Source organism: Notolepis coatsorum (assembly GCF_963971535.1).
Source record: "Notolepis coatsorum genome assembly, chromosome: 7".
Classification (NCBI taxonomy): Eukaryota; Metazoa; Chordata; class Actinopteri; order Aulopiformes; family Paralepididae; genus Notolepis; species Notolepis coatsorum.
Genome location: NC_140171.1, coordinates 54,621,126 through 54,646,114, shown reverse-complemented (window position 1 = coordinate 54,646,114; position 24,989 = coordinate 54,621,126).

The following is a 24,989-nucleotide window of genomic DNA, read 5'->3' as shown; positions in this document are numbered from 1 at the left end:
ATCATGGTGTTTATGTGTACCGTGTACTCACTACTAAGGCAACTAACCTATGAAGCTATGCTTGGTGACAAGTGAGTAAAAGAATGTTCTTTCTCAGACTGTAATGACAATGAACAGTGTGTTCACACATTAACAGGTTTTCCTGTTTTAACTGGCCGTATTGAGGGTAAAATAGGAGGATTGTGTTTTCCCCCCCGGTTCCCTGGGGACTTTATCACCTCCTATCAGACATGTTGTGCATTAATTGTGTCTTTTGTGTGGTAGGGATACGATGTAACTCTTAGCTTGATTGCTGAGGTTGTGCTAAATCTGCTGGAGAAACTTATTTCCTAAAGGGAAATTGGTTTGGTTGCTGTCATGTGTGCTTAGCAAGGCCTGTGGTCGATACTAATCAAGAATGATGTATTCTCTCATTGTGAAAAAAAACGGCGTTCCTCTGTTGAGTGTTTTTGCCATTTTTTTTTGTAGGTGATGATGGGTTGTGTGTGTCATGTGACCTACAACTGGGTTGTACTGGCCACAGAAGCACATGTGTATGTTGGACCGGGGTTCTTAGAGCCCTCTCTATTCTGTGTTTTTCCTTAGTAAAAGTCAGATAGCAGGTTAGCTCATGCGCTGTGTGGAGCTGTGAAACGCTTCATAGAGCTGACTATGACTGTGTCATATTCTCTTTTTGTCGTTACGTCGTATCATGGGTGTGGGGTCGTAAAGGGGTGAACTGGTAACCTTTCCTCTCCCCATTGTTCTGTCGGTCAGGGGTACACCCCCTGTCCTTCAAGGTTCCCGTCACGTGGCGGTTCGGCACGTTACGGGGGGGGGGGGGGGGGGGGGGGGAGGGAGTTCCTGGTCCCACGGCCTGGTATATTGGGCGTGTGCACCGCAGGAATTCCCCCGCCATAGAGTATGTCACCGTGCGCGTCTCTGTTGGTAGGACTTCCGTGTGCTGTTCAGGTCCATGTGATGGATCTGTTTTCAGGGGGGGTGGTCAGGGCTCCTCCTCACCAAGCGCCTATTCAGGCCTTCTGTGAGTTCGGACTCCTTCTTCCATGTGAGGAAGCCTCCATCAGAGTACAGAGCCTTCCTCCTCAGATTGTCAAAGTGAGTGGACCCTCTAGAAGGGTCCTTTTCTATTGTATGTATATTCGATTCAATTCGTTTATTGAGTGTGTATGGGTTCAGTGCCTCTTCCCCGGAGGCCCTAAAACCAGTTTTTTACATGGCTCAAGGTGCAATATATTCTTTTCAATCTGTACAGCTCGCGTGGGAAGTCTCTCTGGGGATCCCCGTCTCTTTCCTATGGGAGGGTGGTGGGATGTAAAAATGTGAACATTTTTTACCCCGGCTGTGTAGACTGGGATACATACTGTTGATGCTTCCTTCTTTCTATTCCAGAAGTGTTGGAGTTAGGGAGTGTCACACCCCTCTTGTCGTTCCCCTGGGCGCCTTGGGGATTCAATGACAGGTCTAAATAGCCTGTTCATTGATGGGGGTGTGTCCCGACGCATGTATAGTGCTAGCTCGCTGTAAACAGGCGATTGACTGGCACGCCTTGGTTGCTTGTGGTTGAAACAGCGTTTTTATAAAGCAACTGAGATGGGGGTTTTTCCTCTTCCGACGACCACATCCCATGACCTGGGTGGGTTGTCGACGGATTCTCGTTCATGTCTGGGGGATGATGACGGGATGGATCTGAACATATGTAGTGGGGTCTCACGCCCTTGGGGTGGGCCACCGGGCGCGGTTCGTCCGAACGTCTGGGTGGCGCCTTCTTTTCATGTTAAGATCAACACGCATATCTGCCCTTCTCCTGGAGTAGGCATGTCGGCGTGGTTAGGGCACGGGACTGGTTCTGGTCACGCTGGTCCAGATCAGTTGAACCCGTTGTCCGCCGGGGATGCAGATCTGCTGTTCTGGTACCCTGAGGGACTTGGGCTTTTTTCAGGGGGAAAAATGCCAGGTCGGTCTGGGTGTCACAGGGTTAAGCGCTATGGAGACCCTGGTTGGGTATGTTTTTACTCAGCACTGTCGTCATGGCTTACAGCCATGCCGTTCTGTACGCGCTCGATCTCGTCGGATCTCGGCCGCTACACAGGTTGGTCCTGGTTAGTACTTGGTTGGGAGACCGCCGGGGAATACCAGGTACGGTGTGCTTGGGGGCTGGTTCTCCATTATTTTTCGCTCCTCTCTCACGCATGGCGAAGAGGGGCCTGTGGGGGTGGTTTTTTGACCTCCTCTGGTGACCCTGTGCTTCCCGTACCGCCAGGCCCGGTCCGAAGTGATGTTTGCGACCCGTAGGCCTGGGTTAACCCTTTTTGGAAACTGAAACACTTGTACTGCGGTATAGCCGGTGTATACCCGCAGGTGTGTTTTGGAGTTTTTTCTTGAGGGGTTATAGGAACAACCACCGCATTGGGTAACACCGAGGTGGTTGATTCCCTGGTGTGTTGGAGCAGTGTCAACTCCCGGGTTCACCGTTTGAGGGTGCCCCTGCACGTTCATGACGTCTGCCAATCGTGTCAGCCTTCTCTGCCTCGACCCCTCTGGGTGGGGGTTGTTAAATGGAGGCTTGGTCATGCAACACCGCCAGCTTACGCTCCTTCCGCCGGGGCGGCTGTGTTCAGCTGTCCCCTCTGGCGCCTGTCTCGTCCGCAGTCTCCAGGCTAGGGTTAACAGCCTGTTGCCTGGTTTTTCCCCGGTGCGCTGCCTGCTTCCGTTGGTTAACCTTTTTTGTGTGCTTACGGCCATGCTGACTGCCTGTTCTGCAGGGTCAGTGTGCCAGGCGGTGTACTATTGGGGGGACGGGGCCCGCTCGGCTTACGGCCATACCGACCTGAACACGCCCGATCTCGTCCGATCTCGGAAGCTAAGCAGGTTCTGGCCTGGTTAGTACTTGGATGGGATTCCGCCTGGGAATACCAGGTGCAGTAACTGAGGGGCCTTTGTCCGAATACGCTGGCGATGTGGGGGGCGGGGCACTACGTGCCCACCTGGTGGGGTCTTGATGCTGGCATCATGGACTTCTCCGGGCCCCCATTCTAGGGAGTCCAGTCCTTTTGGTGGGTCTGGGTCTTCCTTCGTGCTCCGCTGCTACGGCCTTGCCACGGGGTTGGGTTTGCCCTTGACCCCGTGATTCTGGGGGCAGTAACGAGGTTGTTCCTCCGTTCGTTCCCGGGTGGCATGCGGGTTGTGCGTGTGTGTAGTCGTGGGGTCAAGCCACGGTCTGCTCACCCTGTGCGTTGAGTTGCTTGAGTGCCTCTTCGCACGGTCGGGTCCGTCGCCCTCCCGTGACGTCCCTAATAGGGGGGCTACCCGCCATTAGGGGGGGTCGGGGGGGCTCGGCCCTCCCTGTTCTGATGGTTGTGGGGGGGCTGTCAGCGGGGTGTATTTGTCAGCCAGTGGCTCCGCTTGGCCTCCCTTGTGCAGTGTGATGCCAAGCTAAGCCACTAACGATACAGAACGATAGGTTATGACTATAACCAAGTTCTGTTAGTTAGGGGCGATGCTTGGCATCAGACGGCCGCTGCAGCCCTTGTCCTCACCTTGTGGTGAAAGCTTGGGAAGGAGGAGAGCAGGTGACCACACACCTGCTTATGAAGGTAAGCTGATGAGGGGTGTGGTCAGACTAATACTGGTATTAGAGGTACATTTGTGGTTTATTCAGTACGCGTGCACGTACGCGAGATAGTGCAGTGTGATGCCAAGCATCGCCCCTAACTAACAGAACTTGGTTATAGTCATAACCTATCGTTCTACCTATATAGATGGAGTTGGGTGGGGATAGGGGGAGGGGTTGATATTACTGGTCACACCTCAGCCTCCGGAGAAGAGGTCTTGAGAAATTCACTGTATAATAAGTTACTAAACTCCAACCCACACATTAGACCAAAAACAAAAAATGTAAACAAAGTACAATACCAAACAGGGCTTTTTTCCTAGAGGTCGCTATTTAACATTACATTACAGAGCATCTTCAGAGCATTTTTTTCAGAAATTACTTACAGAATTTAATCAAGGGAATATTACCTAGACATTATCTAGACAGCACACCTATTATCTAGAATAGATAGTATCTAGACAGAACACCTCAGTTTCTACATATTATCTAGACAGAACACTAAATAATCTAGATATCACAGAACACTTATCAAGCTGTTAATTATCTAGATATTACCTAGACATTATCTAGACAGCACACATATTATCTAGAATAGATAGTATCTAGACAGAACACTTCTTTTTCTACATATTATCTAGACAGAACACTAAATGATCTAGATATTACAGAACACTTATCGAGCTGTTAATTATCTAGATATTATCTAGACAGAACAATTCATTATCTAAATATGACAGAACACTTACAGAGCTGTTAATTATCTAGACAGAATACTTACAGAGCTGTACTGCAGGCTTTGACCATTGGCAGCAGTCCCAGAAGACCCTCCTCTGATGCAGAATATTTCTTCAGGTCAAACAGTTTCCTTTCTGATGTCAGGCAGAAATGGCCACTTTTATTCAGCAGACAGATCATTTACAAAAATCAATCATCACTAGAGTCTCTCCACCTACTGTACATCAGGATCAATTCATTTAGAATTCATATTTAATTTACCAGTTGCAATGGGTCCAGATGCTTTGGAGGTTGATCCTGTCTCATCCCTGACTGCTGGAGAACAAATAAGACAAAATAAGTAAGAACACATCTACACAGAACAGAGAAGACAGCTGGAACACATCTACACAGAACAGAGAAGACAGCTGGAACACATCTACACAGAACAGAGAGGACAGCTGGAACACATCTACACAGAACAGAGAGGACTGCTGGAACACATCTACACAGAACAGAGAAGAGGTTTTGTATCAGGTTTTTATTATCAATTACTAACGTCCTCGTATGAAACCCTCCAACTAGACTCTGTCTGGAGGAGGGATATACCAGACCTGGAAAGTGACTTTGATTTGCAAGGAGCATGGGCAAATGTCCGTCTTACATCAAGGAACCCGGACCATCAACAAATCAATCTTAACTATATTCACAGGACATACTTGACTCCTATAAGACTGAACAGAATGGGTCTTAAACAAGACTCAAAATGCTCCCAATGTACAAATGGAGACGAAGGGACATTTATGTACATGTATTGGGACTGTCCACCAGTTAAGGCATTCTGGAAAGATGTGACCCATCAATTATCAAAACTCGTATCTTGGAATATACCAGTACACCCCTCTGTATTACTATTGAATGATGTTTTTGAGTTTGCAGTAAATCCACAGCTAAAGAGATTGGTTTTATCGGGTATCACAGTAGCTAAAAAACTGATCGCATCACGCTGGTTTCAACCGGAAAAAATTTGCCGGAAGGTTTGGTTTCTTACATATCTCGATGTGATTTATCAAGAAATATCTACAGCAAGAATTCTGGGTCTCAACTAATCCAAAATGTCAATGTGGTTAGAAGTGGTGGAGAGAATAAAAGCTAGCTTATAATGGTAGTGTCTGGTTAGGAGTGAGGGATAATGGAGGTACTATCCAAGGAGGGGTCCGGGAGGGGGGGGGGGGGGGTTCGAGCTGGAGCATATGTGTGTAGGGTTTTAGATAATAGGTATTAGGGGTATATCCTGTATAAGGCATTGGTATAATTGGTAATTTCGTTGGATATACACTGTATACGGTAAAATATTATTATAGACTTTTTTTTGTTTTCTGTTTCTGTACTTGCATGTCATTTTAGCCACCTTAATTGTTAGTTTCATTATGCATTGTGTGTTGAGTACTGACTTTTAATAATTTTTGTTTTGCAATAATAAAAAAAGAAAAAACAGAACAGAGAAGACAGCTGGAACACATCTACACAGAACAGAGAAGACAGCTGGAACACATCTACACAGAACAGAGAAGACAGCTGGAACACATCTACACAGAACAGAGAAGACTGCTGGAACACATCTACAGAGAACAGAGAAGACAGCTGGAACACATCTACACAGAACAGAGAGGACAGCTGGAACACATCTACACAGAACAGAGAAGACAGCTGGAACACATCTACACAGAACAGAGAAGACAGCTGGAACACATCTACACAGAACAGAGAGGACAGCTGGAACACATCTACACAGAACAGAGAAGACAGCTGCAACACATCTACACAGAACAGAGAAGACAGCTGGAACACATCTACACAGAACAGAGAAGACAGCTGGAACACATCTACACAGAACAGAGAAGACAGCTGGAACACATCTACACAGAACAGAGAAGACAGCAGGAACACATCTACACAGAACAGAGAAGACAGCTGGAACACATCTACACAAAACAGAGAAGACAGCTGGAACACATCTACACAGAACAGAGAAGACAGCTGGAACACATCTACACAGAACAGAGAAGACAGCTCGAACTCATCTAGACAGAACAGAGAAGACAGCTGGAACACATCTACACAGAACAGAGAAGACAGCTGGAACACATCTACACAGAACAGAGAAGACAGCTGGAACACATCTACACAGAACAGAGAAGACAGCTGGAACACATCTACACAGAACAGAGAAGACAGCTGGAACACATCTACACAGAACAGAGAAGACAACTGGAACACATCTACACAGAACAGAGAAGACAGCTGGAACTCATCTAGACAGGCTGACAAGAATACCTGTTTGTAAATCTGCCACCAGATCATTCCTGCCAACCAGCTTCAGTATCTCCTCTGTAGTCTTCAGAGCTCCATCAGGACCATAGGTCTGCACCATCACCTCCATCATATCCAGTCTGATAGCGTTCTCTAGCCGGCATGTTGGGATGGGAATGTAGCCATGCCCTTTATCCTTCAAATAAAACATGAACTTCTTCAGCTCCTCCTCCTTCAAGTCATCCAGAATGGTGATGAGTTGATGTGACACCATTGTTGTCACTGGAGAAACAGAGCAGAGCTTGTATATGTTCTCATCTTGAGACCCAAACTGAGTCAATTCAGTATTGAGAGCTTGGATCCAAGCTCTTTCATTCATTCTAGTTTGTTGTGTCAATTTCAAAGCTATTTTCTATCAACAATGCAGTCATTAGAAGTGTGCATGTTTGTTTGAATTATGACCAAGATGCATAATCTTAATTAATGAATTGGGCAATAAAGAATTAGAATCTGAATATATACTATGAGTAAAGTATATTAAACAGTATACACAGGTGCAGTATACACAAGGTACCATAACAGCTAGCTAGCCGTTGTGGACACTCACCTTTCCACAGCAAAACGGTCGGCAAGGCACCTTGGTTGAGAAATGCAGGTTTCAGTCTATGTGTTGTAGCCTAGACGTTCACGTGTTGTATTGGAAATGTGGTGCAACTCTATTCTAAGTCTTGTGTTTTGTTCTTGTACTTGCAGTACGTAAAGACATGACGGTATGACGCAGTGGCGGGAAGCCAAGCATGTATATCTAGCTGTCATCAGTCAGCTGTCAGTGCGCACAGGCGTGAAAATGGTGTGTCACAGCTGGGAGTGTTTGTGGTGTTTGTAATGGAGGAGAAGTTTGGTTCACTTATTGTAAATAAACTATTCACATAAAAGAAACAAAGCGGATCAGGCGTTCTTTGTGTGGATAAATACATATGATAAGATATGAGTTGTGATGATGAAGAAACAGAACCCTCTACATTGAACAACACTGATGATGAAGAAACAGAACCCTCTACATTGAACATGGAGAGCGAAGGAACAGGAAACTCTACAGGTTATGGGCCCAGGCGTGGTGGTACCGCAGGAGGACGATGGCAGAGATTAGTTTTCGACGGAGATGAAAACAATTACGAGCGTTGGGAAGTGAAGTTTCTCGGCCACATGAGAATGATGGGACTAAAAGACACGATACTCTGCACCAGTGAGGACGGTCCAGATGACAACAAGAACGAAGAATGCTACGCAGAGCTAATACAATTCCTGGATGACAAAAGTCTATCGTTGGTTATGAGAGAGGCGACAGATGACGGCAACAAAGCACTCGAAATACTAAGAAGTCATTACGCAAGTCAGGGTAAGCCAAGAATTATTGCCCTGTACACAGAACTAACGTCACTGAAGAAAGAGTCTGGTGAAACGGTGACAGATTATATCATTCGAGCTGAAAAGGCAGTAACTTCCCTAAGAAATGCAAAGGAAGTTATTAGTGACGGGCTAATTATAGCCATGATTCTAAAAGGACTTCCAGATACGTATAAGCCTTTTGCCATCCATACGACACAGAGCATTGATGAACTGACGTTTACCCAGTTCAAGAGGAAACTACGGAGTTACGAGGAGACAGAAAAGTTTGACGTATCATCGGTGACATGTTACGGATGCGGAGGCCGTGGTCATATAGCAAGAGAGTGTCGGCAAAAAGGAACCAGTGTAGCGAAGTGGTGTAACTACCATAAAAGTTCTACACACAGCGATGAGACATGCAGGAGAAAACCCCAGCAGAGAGATGACGCAAAACAGACGGCGGACAGACAAGAACGTGAAGAACATACATTTGTATTCACAGTCAGTCAAGGATTCCTCCCAGACACTATAAGAAGAAACGGATTAATGGTAGACTGCGGAGCTACATCCCACATCATAACAGAGGAAAACAAGTTCACAAGATTTGACGAGACATTTGACCCAAAGTCACACTACATGGAACTAGCTGACGGGACCAGGATGAACAATGTGGAAACGAGGCGACGCAGAGGTGTTCCTACAGGACTCGGAAGGAAGATGCGTCGGAATAACACTGAGGAATGCGCTGTTCATCCCATCCTATCCACAGAGCATCCTCTCCGTGCAAGCAGCCACAGCAGACGGAGACAAGGTGACATTCCAAGAAGGACAGAACCTGGTCACCAACAGAGATGGCGCTGTTTTCCGCATAGAGCAGCATGAGAGACAGTTTAGGACTTTATTTGAAATGGGAAGGTGCCAATTATTAGAAAAGAGATTACCAAAGACACTGTGGCCTTATGCTGTACAAAATGCAGCTCACATCCGAAATAGATGCTACAACGAAAGGACCAAAAATACCCCTTACTTACATGTTAACAGGAAAGAAACCAGACCTCTCAAAAATGTGGGTGTTCGGCTCCGAGTGTTATGCATATAAACACAATCATAAGAAACTCGATCCCAGATGTGAAAAGGGGATATTTGTGGGATACAGTAAAAACAGCCCGGCACACCTAGTATACAAACCGCATACAGGAAAGGTATCAAAACACAGGCTAGTAAAATTCATTAGAAAGAACAGTGTGGAACAACACTCAAACTGATGAGGATGATACAGAATTCCTGACACAACGCAGAGAGTCTGGTAGTAAGAACAGCACTCATGTACCACAGCCACAGGGTGAGGAGAACACAGAGAGTCAGGTTCTAGAGGGGAGCGACGAGACTGTAAATACAGATACAGATCAACAGGATGAAAACGATGGAGATCCACAACCTAGTCCTAGTGAAAAACGCTGCTATCCAAAAAGAGAGAGGAGGAAACCACAATACTTACAGGACTATGTATCAGATTTTACAGATGATGATGTAACCGATACATGTGTTGATTACTGTTACAGGGCGGTTTGTGGAGTCCCTCAAACCTATAGACAAGCTCTGAGGTCACCAGAGTCACCCAGATGGGAAAAAGCGATGAACGATGAGATCGACTCACTGAAAGAAAATGACACTTTTGAACTGACCTCTTTGCCTGAGGGCAGGAACACAGTGGGGGGTAGATGGTTATATGCCATTAAAGAAAATGCTGAAAGAGGCAAAATATATAAAGCTAGATACGTTGCTAAGGGTTACAATCAAACAGAAGGCATAGACTACCATGAGACGTTTGCTCCAACAGCAAACCTTACGTCAGTAAGGGCACTGATGCAGGTCGCAGTACAAGATGACCTCATTGTCCATCAAATGGACGTCAAAACAGCATACTTACATGCTCCTATAGAGGAACATTATTCCTAGAACAACCTGAGGGTTCTAGAATGTCCTATTATGACATCATACGGTGACATCACAAATGTTTTGATTATGACATCATACTGTGACATCACAAATGTTCTAGAATGGTCTATTATGACATACTGTGACATGACAAATGTTCTAGAATGTTCTATTATGACATCATACTGTGACATCACAACGGAACAAGTTTGAGTTCTATTTGAATAATATACAAAATTATGTATGGTAAGGCTGTCCCCGAAGCCTGTTTTTGGGATTCAAACTTCGTCAGGGTTCTTCGAACGGACGTTCGAACCTTCGTTTTTAATAAAAGAATTTAAATAAAAAAATGTATTCTCATAATTTATTTCTTTTATACATATATATTTTTTTATATCCTCAAACTAAATCCTCAATTTGAATAAAGTGATTAATCTGATTTAATTAGTATTTTTTCTTTTAACTTTCCAGCCCCCTGTCAACTGTCAAATGATGTCAACCTGAATTAACATTCAGTATTCAATATGGTCTGATATTAACATTCAGTATTCAATAGTGTCTGATTCAATATTAACATTCAGTTTTCAAGTAGAACAGCTAGCTAGCCGTTGTGGACACTCACCTTTCCACAGCAAAACGGTCGGCAAGGCACCTTGGTTGAGAAATGCAGGCTTCAATCTATGTTGTTTAGTCTATCTGTTCAGTACTGTTCAGTACTGTTTCAAGATGCACAATGAGAACTTCTGAGAGAATTGTTGAATAGAACACAAATGTTCTAGAATGTTTGATTATGACATCATACTGTGACATCACAAATGTTCTAGAATGTCCTATTATTGACATCATACTGTGACATCACAAATGTTGTAGGATGGTCTATTATGACATCATACTGTGACATCACAACGGAACATGTTTGAGAGTAATTTGAATAATATAAATAATATGTTTGGTAAGGCTGTCCCCGAAGCCTGTTTTTGGGATTCAAACTTCGTCAGGGTTCGAATCTTCGTTTTTAATAAAATAATTAAAATAAAAAAAATAACATTTATTATTTTTTTATAATTTTTGATTATATATCCTCAAACTAAATCCTCAATTTGAATAAAGTGATTCAAACTTCGTCAGGGTTTTTCGAACGGACGTTCGAACCTTCGTTCTTAACACTTTGGATGCCAGCGACGCGTTTTGTTGTTAGTTCATGCCGCCAGTTGAGTGCCGGCAACGCTATAGCGTTTGTTTGTCGTATTTTTTTTTATTGTTGATTTGAATTCATATTTCATCAATCGAGCCTCACGCTAGTGTTGCAGTTTCTCTGAGCTCAATTGGGAAGATACCGCCCCCTATCGTCTCTCCCTGTGTAACTGCACCCCATTCGTTTAGACTGATGAAGGGGGGGGGGGGCAGTTTCCTCAGGTTACTTTTCCTCAAGCCAACTGAAGAGACCAAGTGATCCGGCCCTCAAAACAGCGTGGATTATGTATTTCCACCCAACGCTGAATCAATAAACGCGATCGATATTTGGAATGGCGATCAGGAATTGGAATAATCTTTTTGGATAACATCTGATCTGAGGTAAGGAATCTATTTTACCAGTCTTAGGATAATCAGAGCTGTTTTCACCTATCAACATGTCCCATATGTGTGTGTGTGGCTGTGAGTGTGTGCTCGCTGATCAGGAAATAAGATAATCGATTTTTCAGCCCGCTTCCCTAGCGTGCATAAGTACACATATACTATCGATAATCTAGCGTTGATTTGAAAACGATTCATAAATAGGCCGAAAAATTACAACGTTTTTGTGTATGCCAGAATATTCCAGTAAATGCCGTTTATCACGGAATCTATATTTTCCTGAAAAACTAGGGCTTTTCAAAATGCCAGGTGGCGTAGCGGAGATTGCGCTCGTCACCAATGCAAGAGGCTGCGGTCTCGACTCCCGGAGCCAGCATTGCTTGGGGCTTGGGCTGATCGCTATACTAACCCCCGCTTGGCTGGGTTAGGGGGAGGGCAAGTCACGGGTGGGGATCTGGCGCTGTGGACAGCGATGCCCACAGGTCAGGTCTGGGCGCCCGCTCAGCGGAGGCAGGACCCGATGGAGGCAGCGTGCCCTCCCACGCGTTACACCTCACCAATGAGAGTCCTCGCTGCCAGGTGAAAAAAGTGTGTGCACAACAAACAGGTAGGGGAGGGGGGGAATTGGCACAACGACCAAATTGGGACGGGGAGAAAACAGAAAAATCGGAGAAAGAGAGGATGGATACAAAAAAAATTACTAAAAAAAAAACATCATCAGGGTTTTTCGAACGGATGTTCAAACCTTCGTTTTTAATTTAAAAAAATTTATTAAAAAAGTATTCTCATTTTCTTTTATAATTTTTTTTTACTTTTTATATCCTCAAACTAAATCCTCAATTTGAATAAAGTGATTAATCTGATTAAATGAGTATTTTTTTCATTTATTATTTTGTTAGTGATGTAATCAAAAATAACACTTGGAACAAAAAAAAACTATAATATACGATTGGTAAACACTCTGATTAACCAAAACACTTAAGGCGAGATAGGCAAATATACTTTTTTTTGTTGATTTTGAGATTTTGTTATATTTTGCGTCCTAAACATGTCTTCTATGCAACTAGTGACAATAAAATGTCAATAACACAGATTTAGTTTTACTTCATTTTGCCTTATTGCATCCATAAATGTGCACATATTTCAAAGTCAAAGTCAAAGATTTGTATTGCCATGTATGGACGAATCCACATTGGAATACAGGTACATGAGCAAAACACTGTGTAAACAGTACAGGAAAAATATGTAAAAACACAGACAGTATAAAAGGACAAATGCTAAAATTGATATCGAACATCCCCTAAAAGTGCATATCATAGTTAAAACAGCACTTCCACAAACCTGACTAAAACACTAATAAAAACACAGAAACAAAATAGGATAAAAAACAAAACTAGCCTTTGGAGTCATTCAGGCTCCGCACAGCACTGGGGAAAAAGCTCTTTGTAAACCGAGAGGTAGAGCATGTGATAGAGCGGTAACGTCTGCCCGAGGGTAGGGGGACAAAGAGGCCTGCGGCTGGGTGACCAGAGGAGTCGTTGATAATGCCAAAGGCACGGGAAAGCAGCCTGGCACCATAGGTCTCTTCTAGAGCTGGCAGGCTAGACCCGATTGTCTTGCGTGCAAGACGCACAATTCTATTCAGAGATTTCTTCTCCTGGGCCCTCATTCATCAACGTGTTCTACGCACAGATCTGTGCTTACCCTGTGCGTACAATCATTTCTAAGCAAAGAGTGGGATTCATCAATTTCAACTTGAACTTGACTTCGTGCGTACATCTACGCACAGGTCAGACCTGGCGTACCTAGCTCCCAGTGGTAGAATATCGTTACTACGCATAAGCACTCCTCAGTCCTGCATTAGTTCCAAGGCGGAAATAAGCTTCCGTGCATTAGTGTTCAACTTCTGTATGACCCGTAATTCATTATAGTTCATTGCAAAATAGCGACAGTAGTGTAATTATAACGGACTCACACGCGAACAAGAGGTTGGCCTGCTTGTTTGGCACGGGGGGGCAGACGCAAAACACCAACCTCCAAACGCGATTAGATATTGTTTCAAATAAAAAGCAAATTATTTTGTGTGTCATGTTTCCAAATAAGATTGGTCACGAAATGCTTTCTACTTCAATTTGTTGGTTAGAATAGATGACCTCCGTTGAAACTTCACTGAGACTAACAGTCTATTTGTGAGCTCCCGCACAGATGTGATGATAATAATAATAATAATAATAATAATAATAATAATAATAATAATAATAATAATAATAATAATAATAATAATAATAATAATAATAATAATAATAATAATAATAATAATAATAATAATAATAATAATAATAATAATAATAATAATAATAATAATAATAATAATAATAATAATAATAATAATAATAATAATAATAATAATAATAATAATAATAATAATAATAGCTTCATTTTATATAGCGCCTTTCAAGAGACCCAAGGTCGCTTTACATAGATAGGGGGGGGGAATAACAAAGTAACAAACATAGTGGACAGACACACAACATATATATATGATGATGGAATTCATTCAAGATCCTCTCCACCCTCGGGTACGTCTTTGCCACCGCGGCACGGTCCATCGTGATATTGGAGATGGATCGACCAATAGACTGTTACTGTAGCTGTCAAAGCTCCATCACAAATGCAGTTATGTGAATAGAAAGGGATTCCACTCAGTCAATGTTGCGATGCGCATTTGCCTGATACATGTTATTGCTGGATGCCGGGAGGAAGGCGATGCTGAATGTTTTCAATTCATTAAATAAAACGGATACTTTTTGCAAGGGTTTACTGACTGTCATACAAATGATCAACCAACTACATACTGTAACTTTTCAGTGCACGTTCTTATTTACATTGTGACAACAGCCTTGTGAGTTCCCGCAGTGACCCGCACACAGACATGATGGAATTCAAGTTCATGTTTGTATTGATCAATGATCACATATAGGCAGGCTACACATGGCGTATCGGCTACATCATACATGGCAGTAAGATTCATTGTTCTTGTATAGCTCGTATTATTGTTTATGTAGGCTACCCAATACTGACATCAAAATGGATTGTAGTATGCCTCTAGAAATCATATGCAGCAGGTAGAAAATTGACGGGAGATCCATCGCGATTTGGAATCAAATTGAGGAGAACTTTAATCCCTGGTATTAATCAAACAACACGGGGAAAGGCAGTCATATTCCAGCGCGGTCTTTATTAGCCGACAACAAAATAGATGCCTCTAGAAATCATATAGCCAATCGAACACAACTAATAAAGGCATTCATATTACAGCACGGTTATAATGACACACAACCAACGCCAAACAGTGGTCAACGAACGGTCTTTATTAGTATTTTGAGCTGTCCAGGCAGAATTGCAGCAATGGTCTTAGGGAGCCGTTGATATCTGACATCACCGTTTACGAGTCCGCCTTTTATTTATCCCACAATACGCGATAGTGTCTTCTTGGTTCGACAGCAGTGAACAATCTTCGTGGAGTTTCTCAGGGTTCCGCTCGGGTCCGTCCATTATTTCACATCCCATGGGGGGTGTTCCCTCATTTTCATGACCATATATGGATAATCATGCACGAGCATTGACGGTAGAACAAAGTGGTATTCATCAACACGGAGGACCATAGAGCCTGCGTACGCACGTGTGATGAATGCCGACTTCCCTGTGCGTACGCTAGTTCTACATTCCATGCTTACGTGTGGAAGTAGGTCAAGTTCTACGTCCACGTTGATGAATGAGGGCCCTGGTCTGTGATGTTACCAAACCATATTGTACAGGAGGAAGTAAGAACGCTCTCGATCACACAGCGATAGAAGTTGTGTAGAATCACCCTGTTATAAGATTATGGTCTGTTCCTTTAAGAGGGAGGCACCCACGCATACAGGTCAGCTACGCAAGGAGCGAATATGTGATGAGACAGACTGTACACAGGAAGAACAACAGAAGCAGGTAGCTTGTTGTGAGATATGTAACGTTAGTCAACAGCATGATATGAAGAATACAATGGAAATAAATGCACAGTCCTGAAGATAACTGTTTCCAGTGGTTTATTGTCACCACCACACATCAAGAGGGATTTACCCCGAAGTCCGGACAGTACGTTAAAACAGTACGTGACTGTACATGACCACTTCGGCCCTAGAGTGAAGATAACACTCTCCTGTACTCTTACTAAGGTTCGAGTTAACACAGAAAAAGGTAACATTGGGGGCTCGAGTCCGGGATATGAAAAATCCTGATTTCATCAATGAGTTGTAAACTATGGACACGTATAGTTAGCTCATGCTAACTCATGCTAAAGGACGCACGAGGCAATTTCGTCAGTCAATGAACTGAGTTGAGATGATGACGGCCCATGGAAGTAACGTTGACGGGGAAATGACCAACTACTCTAACCCATTCATGTTAACCCCCACAACTACAACCATGTACTCTCAGTCTGATGTCGCTAACCTGAGACGTGAAATGAAGTACCAACATGGACAAAGCCTCAACCCGTTCATAACAGAGGATCAGCTGCCCCCTACTGGTGCAATGTCAAACCCATTTACTGCACATAATAAGCCAGTGATAATGGCCAGTGACAATTACCCACATGCTCATCTGTCGTTGTCAAGCACAAACCCCTTTGCTCATATGAATGATCAAAGTATGAGAGACAGTGGCATTGAAATGCAGCAAAGTCATTATGGAACTGAGCCTCCCCATATGAATATGTTGTATGGACAAATGCATTCAATGACCATAGGAGATGCAGCTACCCATAACATTAACCCCTGCATTGCTGCTAAACCAGCAGCCTTTATGGAGAGCACACGCTGCACACCTATGAACAATGTGACAGTCTATTCCCCACATATTGAACCTGCAACCCTGCTTTCCACCCCTGTGACACCGGGTGTGTGTTCCCGTCAGGTGCAGCCAGAGGGCGCTGTACACCACAGGCAGAGTACACCGGTCCATGGAGGTAATGAAGCTGTGACTTATGGCTATGATCAGTCCCATCGCAGGCGAGCAGGCTTCCATCCAAGTGGCCGGCTGCCCCGGCGTGTGCAGTACAACCTGTCTTCAGACAGCGAGGACGACAGTGTTCAGCGAGAGAGGATTCCTACACTACGACCGGGTCAGTATGATGGCACCACACCATGGAAGGACTTCTTGCAGCGCTTTGAGAGCTGTGCTGAGGCTAATCGCTGGTCAGAGAACACTATGGCTGTCCAGTTGAGGTTCTGTCTCATAGGTGCAGCAGGAGCAGTGGTCCACCGCAACCCAAGGTCAGCACGCTGGGACTACAGAGACATTGTTGAGGAGGTGGAGGTTGCTTATGGCCCATCATCAGAGTATGCAGTGGCTGTTGCCATCGAGTTAAGGCAACGAATCCGCCTGCCAGGTGAGGCACTACACATCTTGAGGGACGACATATATGAGAAAGTGTCTATTGCATACGCTGACCGTTCTGAAAAGGAGCAGGATGCAATCAGTGTTGAGGTGTTCACTAATGCTATGGGGGACGCCAACATTATTCAGAAGCTCCTAGAAGACCGACCTCGCACATTAGCCCAAGCTTACGACATTGCTCGTCGTTATGAAACTACCAGGAGAGCAGCTACCAGCGTTGCACAGCTCATGCAGACTGGAGCACGGAATGTAGCTGAGCGGAGAACCAGAATGGCTATGGTGCGCGATTATGCCCACTCTGATGAAGCTGAGGGAAATAATGGTGCAGCACCAGCACCCACAAAGCAGAACCAGAACCACCCCGCGCAATACAAACAAAGGAGACAAAAAGATACAAATTGGGATAGCATCCGCTGTCACAACTGCTCGGGTATTGGACACATGTGGCGTAATTGCCACTCTCTAACAAACCCAACTAAGCTGCAGGCGGACACAGTTTTGAATGTCTCCAAAAACCAAAATGCATGCAGAGGGTCCAGTGGTAAAGCCAAAGGTGAGAGCCCAGAAATGTGTATCCACCTGCTGATGTATGACATGGAGATTTGTGCCATCTTAGACTCTGGGGCAGGGAGAAATGTGCTGCCTTTGCGATACTATAATTCTATCCACCCGGAGGTCAGACCACCTATCCAGCCATCAACTGTACAGTCCCTGCATGGCATTGGTCCTGGGAATGTCCCTGCCTTGGGTGAAGTTCACTTACCTGTTCAGATTGGCAGCCAGACTGTGGGTGTAGATTTCATACTTGCCGACCTGCCAGGCAGTGCTGAGGCCATCCTGGGCCATCCATTCTTAGAGCAGTCAAGAGCACATCTGGACTTTGGCAACCGAAAGATTGTGTTGTTCGGTGAACAAATACCATACTTCCATCCGGACAACAGGCCGAGAGCACATGCAGTAAGAGTAGCTCGCACCACAGTTCTAGCACCAGGACGTGAGTACATTATACCGGGAAATGCTCATTTCCGGACCCCTGTGAAAGGAGAAGTGATGCTATGCCCTACAAAAGGCTTTGTTGAGAAGCACCGATTGCTGGTGGCCCGGGTCTTAGTAGGAGCCCAGCCCAGTAAGAGTATACCAATCAGAGTATTTAACCCAGGAACCACTGATGTTACCATCAAGAAAGGAGCTGTAGCAGGGTTTCTCCAGTCTGTTGAGATAATGGAGCCCCCTACCATCATCACTGAATCCCAACAGTCCGACCATGCCTTCCCCACCGTGCCAGAACATCTCACCACTCTGTACGCCCAGAGTTCCATTGAGCTAACTACCGGGGAAAAGTGCAGTCTAGCGAAGCTCCTGCAAGACTACGGCGACATCTTCTCTACAGGACCCACTGACCTAGGCCGTACTAACCTAGTGCAACATGACATTCAAACCCTGCCAGGTGTCCCAGTGAAACAACACCCCCGCCGCATGGCCCAGGAAAAACAACTGAATGCTGACCAGCAGATACAGCAGAGCCTCGAGACTGGACTCGCCCGTAACAGCCACAGCAGTTGGGCCGCGCCCATTGTCATGGTACGCAAAAAGGACGATACCTATCGTCTCTGTGTGGACTACAGGGCTTTGAATGACTGTACCATTAAAGATGCGTACCCATTACCTCGTATTCAAGATACTCTGGACACCTTATCCAGCGCCAAATGGTTCAGCACTCTGGACCTTGCATCTGGCTATTGGCAGGTGGAACTAACCCCCAGAGCACGCAAGGCCTCAGCATTCTGCAGCAGGAAGGGGCTCTTTGAGTGGAATGTCATGCCGTTTGGGCTATGTAACGCCCCAGCAACATTTCAACGTCTAATGGACCGCGTCCTTGCTGGCATGCAATGGGAGACCTGCTTAGTATACTTAGATGACATCATTACACTGGGAAAAGATGTACCAGAAATGCTGCAGCGGCTATCCCAGGTGTTTGACCGACTGCGCCAAGCCAAGTTGAAATTGAAACCAGCAAAGTGTTGCCTGTTCCAACGGCAAGTAGCCTACCTCGGGCACATCGTCTCCGAGCAGGGGGTCGCTACCGACTCACAGAAAGTCCAGAAAGTCAGAGAGTGGCCTACACCATCCGACGTCAGTGAGGTCCGCCAGTTTGTAGGCCTCGCGTCATATTACAGACGTTTTGTAAAAGACTTTGCTGCTGTCGCTCAACCTCTACATGCCCTGACCAAAAAGTATGCCCGTTTCCACTGGACACAGGAATGCCAGGAGGCATTTGATAAACTAAAGCAACTACTTACCACTGCACCTGTCCTTGGCTACCCCCTTGATACCGGGGACCTCATTCTAGACACAGATGCTTGTGACACTGGAATCGGAGCTGTCCTTTCTCAGATGCAGGACGGTGAGGAGCGTGTGCTGGCATATGGCAGTAGAAGACTCTCCCAGACTGAACAAAACTACTGTACCACACGGAGGGAGTTGCTAGCCGTGGTGGAATTCACATCACACTTCCGCCAGTACCTGCTGGGAAGATCTTTCACCGTCCGCACGGATCATAGTAGCCTCCGCTGGCTAATACGGATGAAGGAGCCTGAGGGACAGCTAGCCAGATGGCTTGAGAAGCTTGGTGAATACAACTTCAAGGTGATCCATCGCCCAGGACGGCAGCACTGCAATGCCGATGTTCTGTCTAGAAGGCCTTGTCGTCAGTTCTGCCCTTGCAAAGTGCCAGACCCGTTGTTGAACATGGAAAAGTCAAGACATCAGGCTGTGCAGTGTGACCTGGGCGGTAGTGTGACAGCAGGAACTACTGAAGCTCATCCCATAGAGTTGAGCTTAGTGGGGGTAGTGGACTCCCCATCCCCTGGAATGGGAAGCACATGTGTGGAGGACTTAAGGTCTGATGGAAATTCACAAACTGAAGAAAGGATTCTTCTCACAGAGACTACAGAGGCGCAATTATTCCACGGTTGGACCGTTGAGCAGCTGAGGGAGGCTCAGATAGCTGACCCTGATATCACTCCCATCAGGAAAGCGCTGGAACAGGGAACAGAACGTCCCTCATGGGCGGAGATCTCACCTCATAGCCCGGCCACCAAAACATATTGGAGTCAGTGGAAAAGACTGTATTTCAAAGAAGGTATTCTGGTGCGACGCTTCTATTGTGCAGAGGAAACCATATTCTACCCTCAGATAATACTACCTCGTATGTACCAGTCAGATGTCCTGAAACAAATGCATGATGGTCCTGTGGGGGGTCACTTTGGAGTGGATCGGACTCTCACCCGTCTGCAGACAAGATACTACTGGTATCGTATGAGAGAAGATGTCACGCTGTGGTGCCGCACATGCACTAGCTGTGCTGCCAGAGCCAGGCCCTCTAAGACACCCCAGGCCCCCATGGGCACTGTCCGCGTTGGAGCACCTATGGAGCGAGTGGCTCTGGATATAATGGGCCCCCTCAACGAGACTGATCGTCATAGTCGCTATGTGTTAGTAGTTCAAGACTACTTCAGCAAATGGGTGGAAGCCTATCCCCTACCAGATGAGCAGGCTGTAACTGTCGCTGAAGTATTCACCTCTGAATGGGTATGTCGTTTTGGAGCACCTCAGACTTTGCACAGTGACAAGGGCACCAATTTTGAATCACAAGTGTTTCAGAAAATGTGTGAACTACTTGGAATAGACAAGACGCGCACCACTTCTTTCAGGCCACAGTCTGATGGGCAGGTTGAACGTTTCAATGCCACTCTGCAAAATATCTTAGCCACAACAGCTGAACGCTGCCACTGGGATTGGGATATCATGATTCCCTATGCTGTAATGGCCTATAGGGCAACAAAGCACAGCTCCACTGGGTTTACCCCCAACATGATGTTGTTTGGGCGGGAAGTGACTGAGCCAATTGACCTGGTGGCTGGTCTGCCACCCGGCCATGAAAGTGCCCAGACTCCTCCACAGTATGTCACTCAGCTCCGTGAAAGGCTGGAGCTTGCTCACCAGATCGCCAGAGATGCCCTAGGTCAGTCTGTGGAACGGGCCAAAAAGCAATATGACAAGAACGTTTGCCGCACTCTGTACCACACAGGTGATGCTGTCTGGCACCTAGTAAAAGGCACCAAGAGAGTAAGAGATAAGGTGAGGAAATTCTTGCCATCATACGAGGGGCCATACTTTGTCCTAGGCCAACTGGACGACTTGGTGTACCGCATCAAAAAGGGGCCTAAGGCAAAAGTCAAAGTAGTGCACCATGACAAACTCAAACCATACCACTCCCGTACCCTGTTGGATAATGTCTGGGTCATCGAACAAGCACAAGTCTGGAACCCTGCTGAGGTTCTACCACCCATTCCAGATACCAGCCTCATCGACTCTGACCTGTTCCTGGCTAATCTGTTCCCGGATACGGCGGCGGGGAGTGATAGCGGACAGGAAGCAGAGTCATCTACAGACATTCCCTTGAGCCCTGTTGCTTTCCCCTCTTCGCCACACACAGCCCAAGTCTCCTCGAGTACAGAGGAGGTTCATGCTAGTGGGGGTAGTGCAGTGCAACGTACTCAAAAAGCAACGGTTATGGACTCCACTCAGTGCCAAACATCCAGGGGCAGGTCTAGCAGGACCAGGAGACCCCCAGATAAATATGGAGAGTGGGTGACTTACTAAAAAAAAGTTATATTACTCCTATTTAAAGAAAAAATTGTTGAAAGGAGTTTGTTGTTTGAAAGACTTTGTATTGTTTTGGTTAAAGAAAAAAAAACTTGAGGCACTGTGGCATCATGAGTAAATTTACTTTGGTGGTGATCTTGTTTACGGTGAGAAAAGTGAGACCATACAATTATTTTGGGGTGAACAGGTGAAGCAGGTGTTTTACTCAGTTAGAAGCTAGAGAGGATACTGGGAGGTTGCCTTTAATATTGAGTTAGAGCTGTGGTTATATTGGGGCTGTATTCGTTGCGTTGTAGGTGTGTTTCATGCTTCTTTTTCAGAGTGTGTTGGAACCTCAGAAGCACTGAAAGGAGGTGGACTGTTTAAATTCCTAACACTGCACTACCTTCCACAATTTCACCCTGTTCTCAAGGGAAACAACTATCTTAAGGATTATAATGGACTGTTTCCTATGGACTGTTTCTTATGGACTGTTACTCCGTCAAGGGGAGATGTTCTTGGGCATTGTGACCCTAAAGGACTCCAGAGACTCAAGGGGTGTTCAAAAAGAAAAAAAAGTCTATGTAATCTGTTTAGGATATTTTGTGTGTAGTCATAGGGGTGCTGGAATGTTATTATATTTAATTGTTAATTGCCATCCAGAGTGGGGGTAGTGTTATAAGATTATGGTCTGTTCCTTTAAGAGGGAGGCACCCACGCATACAGGTCAGCTACGCAAGGAGCGAATATGTGATGAGACAGACTGTACACAGGAAGAACAACAGAAGCAGGTAGCTTGTTGTGAGATATGTAACGTTAGTCAACAGCATGATATGAAGAATACAATGGAAATAAATGCACAGTCCTGAAGATAACTGTTTCCAGTGGTTTATTGTCACCACCACACATCAAGAGGGATTTACCCCGAAGTCCGGACAGTACGTTAAAACAGTACGTGACTGTACATGACCACTTCGGCCCTAGAGTGAAGATAACACTCTCCTGTACTCTTACTAAGGTTCGAGTTAACACAGAAAAAGGTAACAACCCTGTTATTTGTGAACTCTTTCAGTTTCCTGCGAAAGAAAAGACGTTGCTGGGACTTTTTAACAATGGTTCTGGTATTGGAGTGCCAGCTCAGGTCATTTGAAATAGTGACCCCAAGAAATGTAAAACTGCTCACCATCTCCACCTCTGAGCCATTTATGGTAATGGGGAGATGGGATAACTTGCTATGTCTAAAATCGATGACTAGCTCCTTCGTTTTGGAAGCATTCAGGGTGAGGTTATTGGTCTCACTCCACCTAACTAGGTTCTGTACCTCTGATCTGTAAAATGACTCGTCATTTGAGTTTATACGCCCAATGACCGTGGTATCATCAGCATACTTTACTATCAGATTGTTATCATAGGAAGCAGTACAGTCATGAGTGCAGAGAGAGAACAGTAAAGGGCTGAGAATGCAGCCTTGTGGAGAACCAGTACTTAAAACAAGTTCATCAGACATATTGTTTCCAATCCTGACTCTTTGAGGTCTTGAAATTAAAAAGCTAAGAATCCATTCACAGATAGCGTCGCATAGACTCAGACACTGAAGTTTGTGGATCAGATTAGATGGAATAAGCGTATTAAAAGCAGAGCTATAATCGATCAAAAGCATTCTAACATAGGAGTTTTTCTTATCTAAGTGTTCATACACAGGATTAAGAGCTAAGGAAATAGCATCATCTACTGATCTATTTTTCTTGTAGGCGAACTGCCAGGGATCAAGACAGGTAGGAATCTGACCTTTTATATAATTCAGTACTAGCCGCTCTAAACATTTCATTAAAACTGAGGTTAGAGCAATAGGTCTGTAATCATTAAGACAAGTCACAGGTGATTTCTTGGGAACCGGAATGATAGTAGATTCCTTGAAGCTCCTTGGAACAAGGCGGCGCTCCAGTGACATATTAAAAAGGTCTGTGAGCACAAGGGCAAGCTGCTCAGAGCAGAGTCTGACGGCCCTGGGAGGAATGCCGTCCGGGCCAGTGGCTTTCCTAGCCTTAGTACTGGACAGGACCTTGCGCACCTCATGTTCTGTGACAGTCAGCTCAGACAAGTCACTGGGTTTGGAAGGAATAAAAACAGGACGCTATGATACTTTCATAAAATCTGGAGTAAAAGTTATTCAGTCTATCGGGAAGCGAGTGACTGTCTCCTCACGAACAATGGCTGGGTTAATCCCTAAGAGGTGCATGTTCTCTTACGCTCATGCTCCCCAGACATGGAACATCTCTCAATTATGTGCCGTCCGTTCCACCTCCCCCGAGAGTTTACTGCGGTCATCATGACCGCTGTATATATCCCTTCACAAGCGAACACCGTCAGAGCGAGCGATCATCTCAACAAACATCAAATTAAACATCCAGACGCAGCGATGATCGTAGCTGGTGATTTCAATCAGGCCAATTTGAAAAAAGTCATCATGAAAAACATTGCCTGCTCCACAAGGGGGGCAAACACACTCGACCACTGCTACACACCGGTCAGAGCCGGCTACAAGGCTGTAGCGGCTCCACCATTGACGGGGGCTACAAGCTCATCCGACCACGACGCCATTATCCTCTACCCCGCATACAAACAAAGATCACGTGACGCCGTCGTGTCACGTGAGACAAAAAAATGGACCGACCAATCAGAGGCCACGCTTCAGCACGCTCGAGGACACGGACTGGAATATGTTTCAAGGAAGCGCCAGTGACGTCAGCGAGTTCGCGGACAGCGTTGTATGCTTCATAACAACACTCGCTGACAGTATTGTCCCCACAAAGAAGGTGCGGGTGTTCCCAAACCAGAAACCGTGGGTGGACAGTACTATCAGAGCAGCTCTGAACTCTCGTACCACTGCCTACAACCTGGGCAGAGAGTCAGGAAACATGGAGGAGTACAAGGCTACAGTCTATACTCTGCGCAAGGCTGTAAAACTTGCAAAACGGACATATGCTGATAAACTGGAGACACAAATGGCACAAAACGACACAAGAGGCTTATGGCAGGGACTGAGGACAATAACTGACTACAAAGTCAGCGCCCCCTCAATGGGGAGCGACAACGCCTCTCTCGCGGACAAACTCAACTCTTTATATGCTCTGTTTGGGGTAGACAGTGGCGCCGCTAGCTCAGCGGCTAGTGACGTCACTGGCGCGCCGGCTGTTGTGGAGGGGGGTGGGGGCAACCGCGGGGGGCGGGGACGCTCTCTCGTTGTCGGAACACAGTGTGAGAAGAGCATTTATGCAGGTGAACACCAGGAATGCTGCTGGCCCAGATGGTATAACAGGACGCATACTTAAGTCCTGTGCCAACCAGCTAGCCCCTG